Source organism: Triticum aestivum, chromosome 4A (assembly GCF_018294505.1).
Source record: "Triticum aestivum cultivar Chinese Spring chromosome 4A, IWGSC CS RefSeq v2.1, whole genome shotgun sequence".
Lineage (NCBI taxonomy): Eukaryota > Viridiplantae > Streptophyta > Magnoliopsida > Poales > Poaceae > Triticum > Triticum aestivum.
The window spans coordinates 538,426,095-538,432,824 of NC_057803.1; positions in this window are offsets into that span (position 1 = coordinate 538,426,095).

Sequence of the window (6,730 nt, forward strand, 5' to 3'; positions counted from 1 at the left end):
GATTAACCCACGAGAAAATTTAGGAATCTTCACAAAGACTTGCTCCTAAAGGAAACGACATGTGAAATTATAGTACATGCCATGTATTGAAGTGCACAAGGTACAATATCTAAACCTTTAGTAACATCTCATACTCAATCAACCATAGCTCCGGTTTGCGTTGCATACTGTAATTCTCAGGGTAGAAGAAACAATATCAACCATCTATGATAATCTAAAGGCAACACTGGTTTAGCATTGAGACGTGACCACACCCATTGTTAACCAACTTTGGAAAGTGCATAACTATTACATAATCCTACCATTTAGAAATTCCTATTCCCTCTGAGGATTTTTTAAATTTCCTAGTGTACATCAATGTGCACGGATAAAATATTCTCTTGAAAATCTTGGTGCTACATACTTAGCTGCTAATCCTGTGTTTCATGCAAGAACCAAGCTACATACTTAACGGCAGAAATTATTGTTGGGGAACATAGTAATTCAAAAAAATTCCTACTATCACGCAAGATCTAACTAGGAGATGCATAGCAACAAGAGGGGAGAGTGTGTCCACGTACCCTCGTAGACCGAAAGCGGAAGCGTCATGTAACGCGGTTGATGTAGTCGAACGTCTTCACGATCCAACCGATCCAAGTACCGAATGTACGGCACCTCCATCTTCCGCACACATTTAGCATGATGATGTCCCATGAGCTCTTGATCCAGTAGAAGGACGAGGGAGAGTTTCGTTAGCACGACAGTGTGATGATGGTGTTCGTGATGGATCCGTGCAGGGCTTCGCCTAAGTACTACGACAATATGACTGAGGTGGTAAACTATGGAGGGGGGCATTGCACACGGCTAAGAGAAATCTTGGTGTGCCCCCTGCCCCCATATATAAAGGGGGGAGGAGGAGGTGGCCAGCCCAAGGGGGGCGCGCCAAGGGGAGAGTCCTACTTGGACTCCTAGTCCAAGTAGGATTCGGGCCCCCTCCTTCCAACTAACGGGAAGGGAAAGGGGGTAGAGGGAGAAGGAAAGGGGGGCCGTGCCCCCAACCCTAGTCCAATTAGGTTTGGGCTTGGGGGGGATGTCGGTGTCAAAACCGGTAGATCTCAGGTAGGGGGCCCCGAACTGTGCGTCTAAGGCGGATGGTAACAGGAGGAAGGGGACACAATGTTTTACCCAGGTTCGGGCCCTCTTGATGGAGGTAAAACCCTACGTCCTGCTTGATTTATTCTTGACGATATGGGTATTACAAGAGTTGATCTACCACGAGATCAGAGAGGCTAAACCCTAGAAGCTAGCCTATGGTATGATTGTCTGCTGTCCTATGGACTAAACCCTCCGGTTTATATAGACACCGGAGGGGGCTAGGGTTACACAAGGTCGGTTACAAAGGAGGAGATATACATATCCGTATTGCCTAGCTTGCCATCCACGCCAAGTAGAGTCCCATCCAGACACGGAACGAAGTCTTCAATCTTGTATCTTCATAGTCCAACAGTCCGGCCAAAGGATATAGTCCGGCTGCCCAGAGACCCCTAATCCAGGACTCCCTCAGTAGCCCCTGAACCAGGCTTCAATGACGACGAGTCCGATACGCAGTGTTGTCTTAGGCATTGCAAGGCGGATTCCTCCTCCGGATATACCACAGAAGAGTTCAAATAAAGGATAGTGTCCGACCCTGCAAAATAAGTTCCACATACCACCATAGAGAGAATAGTATTTCCACAAATCTAATCTGCTGACACGTTTAGGCAACATGACATCATGCCATGGCTCGGCGATTATTCGAACCGTTTTTCTTTAACTAGCCCCGCACATAATGCGAGGCAGTTTCTTGACACGTCTTGTCAAAGCAGAGATCGTGTTCCCCTTATTGCGGGATTCTCATCAATACGGACGTGGGTAACCCAACCGCACCATCAATTACGACACTTGGTGGATAGGCAAGTTTTACCAGGCTAGTGGAGGTGCATAGTTTAGTCCGCCCTTATAAAGGGACAAGGTCTCACCTTTTCTACCCTCGCCTTCTTCCTCCTTGCTCATCCATTCTTGCGCACTCGAGCTCCAATGCCAAAGTCCACATCCTTCCCCTCAACCTTCTCCAATCATGTCCAGAGCAGGAGGCAAATGGATGGCTTCCTCTGTTACGGAGGGACACATCAAGAAGCTGCGCGGAGCCGGATACTTAGCCGCGAACATCGCGCATCGGCTGCCCGCCGCAGGGCAGATCATTCCTACCCCTAAACCTCACGAGAGGGTAGTCTTCCTCCAGCACTTCCTCCGCGGACTGGGGTTTCCCCTCCATCCATTCGTCCGTGGTCTCATGTTCTACTACGGGCTAGACTTCCATGATCTGGCCCCGAACTTCATCCTCAACATTTCGGCGTTCATCATCGTGTGTGAGGCTTTCCTCCGCATCCGGCCCCACTTCGGCCTGTGGTTAAAGACCTTCAATATCAAGCCGAAGGTGGTGGGAGGCCAACAAGCAGAATGCGGTGGAGCCATGGTGGGCAAGATGCGCAATGTTATATGGCTCGAAGGCTCCTTTGTGGAGACCATAAAGGGGTGGCAATCGGCGTGGTTCTACATCACCGAGCCGCGCGACGCCAAATGGGTGGCTACCCCCAAGTTTTGATCCGGAATCCCCACGGGGCCCACCTCCTGGAAAGAGAAGGGTCTGTCCTAGGGTTCGTTGGTAGAGCTGGACGGACTCCAGAAATGTATCCGGAATATGGCCGGCAAGAAGCTCAAGCTTGTCAACATAGTCCAGGTCATGTTCACCTCGAACGCCCTCTGCCGCTCCAGATGACCCCTCGAAGTGCTGGTTCTCCTCTTAGATCACCTGATTCCTCGCCTCTGAGGTGGTGTGTGCCGCGGCCATGGCGACGGTAAGGCTCTTTGCGTGCTCGACGAGGCACTCGTCCTCCTCCCGCAGGAACTCGGTGTAGCATGAAAGGTCGCTGACGCACATGCAGGCATCCACCTCCGCCTCCTGCCTTCAGGCGGCGATGGCGGAGCGGGTGATGACCCCGACGGTCGACGGTGGGCTGGCGGCCACGGCGGCCGACAACGGGGTGGCGGCCATGACCACCACCTCCCGCCTTCGGGCCGCGGTGGCGGAGCGGGTGATGGCCACAGTGGCCGGCAGTGGGGTGGAGGCCATGACGACCACCTCCCACCTTCAGGCCGCAGCGACAGAGCGCGCGATGGCCCTGGCTTTCGATGATGGTGTGGAGGCAACGGCGGCCGGCTACAGCTGCCGACGGGCACTGGCGGCGGAGCGTGTGGTGGGTGTTCCACGCACACCCAACAGGGACGCCACGTGCACTACACTACACCGGGGACTGCGCCGCCGCCATGGTGTAGCCTCCCAGCTGGAGCTGTCCTCTGATGGCAGCGGAGTGGCTGAGCGACGACGACAGACCGGTGCCATGGGCGATTGTGGGAGAAGTAGCCGAGATAAGCTACAGGGAGGGAGGGGAAAATGTGATGCAGGACTCGCCGGTCGTGGGGGTTTATATAGCAGGCCGGTAAGCATTGGGATTTCAGGCGATTTCACCGAGTCGAGCGGGAAGCTTGTGCGGGAACCTGCGAGGTTGCATGGGAACAGGCTCTCTGATGATTCATTGGCGCCACCGTTTGGCCAAAAGAATGCCCCGTGCGCTGCGCAAGCTTGCGCTGTAAGCCATCTGCGGCAGCAGGGTGACAAGACGTGCAAGAGGAGGACGAAAGACCATGTACACATACGGTTAATAAAAAATGTTTTTGATTTAATTACCTACTACACCACCGTCCTGGTTTATAAGTATGATTTAAGTAATAAAATATGAGTGCATGTCGCCAAAGATTATATAGTTGGATTTGAATTTGAACATAGTTTCCAATTATATAATTTTTAAAACATGCATTAACATTTTATTGGTTAAATTTGAGGGCAAAGTATGACACAGAATATAAAGGAGACTATAGACTAGTCAGAGGTGGTAGCACACGGCCGCTCTCTACGCAGCGATGCAACTGTTGGCCGGCTTGTAGGCGACCATTTCCTGCCTGTTCAACTGCTCTATGCGTGTGGTTGCTTGCGGTTCAGGCGGCCACGACGCGCTCTGCTCGCGTCCCGCCGCGTGCACTCTACCCTCGCGTCCCTCTGGGTGCTCTGCCCTCGTACCTCCACGCGCGCTGCCAGTGTTTGGGGCCGGCGCACGATCACGCACGTTCGTGTGCAAGCGGTTGCGCCGGGTGCGGCGCGACGATGCAGTTACCCGCTGCAAAAACTGCCATGCGGACGCGCCGAGAATCCATGCCACCCGGCCCCCTTTTATTCCTATGGCCATTTACCTTCATCTCTCGTCTCACATGACACAATAAGCACACCCACGAGGACACATACAGAGAGGACATCCAGTGGTTCCAATGGCGCTCCCCGTGGCTCCAATGGCGTTCCCAGCGGCCGACGACGACAACGATGTGCAGTTCACGACGCATCACGTAGTGGACACCCATGTGAGGGGGAAAATCCTCTCGGTGGTGTACACGAATGATCCGGTATCGGTGGAGAGCTCCATCCAAACTATGGAGCAGTTCCTTCCCGAGGACAAGTACTGAGTGGTCGGCTTCAACCTCGAGTACACCAGCGGTCGTTCGGGGCACGATCAGAAGGTTGCCGTTGCCCAGTTGTGTGTGCGACATGACGTCCTCGTCTACCACTACCACCTTGCCACAAGGCCTTGCGAGCATTTCTCCAGGTTTATCAATAGCTCCGACTAAAGTTTCGCTACGGTGGACACCACCAACGATCTAAAAGCGCTCAAGGTTTCGGACTTGAAATGCCCGAATCTTGTCAACTTCCAAAGCCACTACAAGGTCTGGGGTAGCGACAAAAACAAACTGAACTCCCTGGTTGACCTCGCCTCGGCCATCATTGACCCCTACTACATGAAGATGAAAAATGAGAGCAATAAGGACAGGAACGCATGGCACAGTGTGTGGCATAAGAGACTGGATGAACAACATGTCAATTATGCGGCCATGGACACGTACACAAGCTACAAGATGTACATGCGGATCATTGACATGAGGAACTGTCTTCTTCCTGACCCAGACGAGGGATCGAGCCACATAGCAGTGGCGGGAGCGTCTGATAACCCACAAGTATAGGGGATCGCAACAGTTTTTGAGGGTAGAGTATTCAACACAAATTTATTGATTCGACACAAGGGGAGCCAAAGAATATTCTCAAGTATTAGCAGCTGAGTTGTCAATTCAACCACACCTGGAAACTTAATATCTATAGCAAAGTGTTTAGTACCAAAGTAATATGATAGTAGTGGTAACGGTAGCAAAAGGTAACAATAGCAAAAGTAATGTTTTTGGTATTTTGTAGTGATGATAGCAATAGCAACGGAAAAGTAAATAAGCGAAGAATAATATATGGAAAGCCCGTAGGCAATGGATAAGTGATGGAGAATTATGCCGGATGCGGTTCATCATGTAACAATCATAACCTAGGGTGACACAGAACTAGCTCCAGTTCATTGATATAATGTAGGCATGAATTCCGAATATAGTCATACGTGCTTATGGAAAAGAACTTGCATGACATCTTTTGTCCTACCCTCCCGTGGCAGCGGGGTCCTTACGGAAACTAAGGGATATTAAGGCCTCCTTTTAATAGAGTACCGGAACAAAGCATTAACACATAGTGAATACATGAACTCCTCAAACTACGGTCATCACCGGTAAGTATCCCGATTATTGTCACTTCGAGGTTAACGGATCATAACACATAATTGGTGAATATAGACTTGCAAGATAGGATCTAGAACTCTCATATATTGATGAAAACATAATAGGTTCAGATCTGAAATCATGGCACTCGGGCCCTAGTGACAAGCATTAAGCATAAGAAAGTCATAGCAACATCAATCTCAGAACATAGTAGATACTAGGGATCAAACCCTAACAAAACTAACTCTATTACATGATAGATCCCATCCAACCATCACCGTCCAGCAAGCCTACGATGTAATTACTCACGCACGACGGTGAGCATCATGAAATTGGTGATGGAGAATGGTTGATGATGACGATGGCGATGAATTCCCCTCTCCGGAGCCCCGAACGGACTCCAGATCAGCCCTCCCGAGAGATTTTAGGGCTTGGCGGCGGCTCTGTATCGTAAAACGCGATGAATCCTTCTCTCTGATTTTTTTCTCCCGAAACCAAATATATAGAGTTGGAGTTGAGGTCAGAGGAGCTCCAGGGGCCCCACGAGGTAGGGGGGCAGGCGCGCCACCACCCTTGTGGACAGGTGGTGGGCCCCCTGGCCTTCATCTTTTGCAGGTATTTTTCATATTTTGCAAAAAGTTGCTCCGTGAAGTTTCAGGTCATTCCGAGAACTTTTGTTTCTGCACATAAATAACACCATGGTAATTCTGCTGAAAACAGCGTCAGTCTGGGTTAGTTCCATCCAAATCATGCAAGTTAGAGTCCAAAACAAGGGCAGAAGTGTATGGAAAAGTAGATACGATGGAGACGTATCAGCGTCACAAGAAGTAGATGACTAGACGATCGTTTCTCCTACTTTAGTGCACACAATTGTTTATTGAGGTGTGTGCGAATGATCTGTATAGTCACTTATGTAATTGGATGTTTATTTCAGTTATATATATACATGTTATTCTATTGTAGACAGAGCAAATCACACGTCTTATTAGCAGCAATCGTCTGTGTTATTATTGGT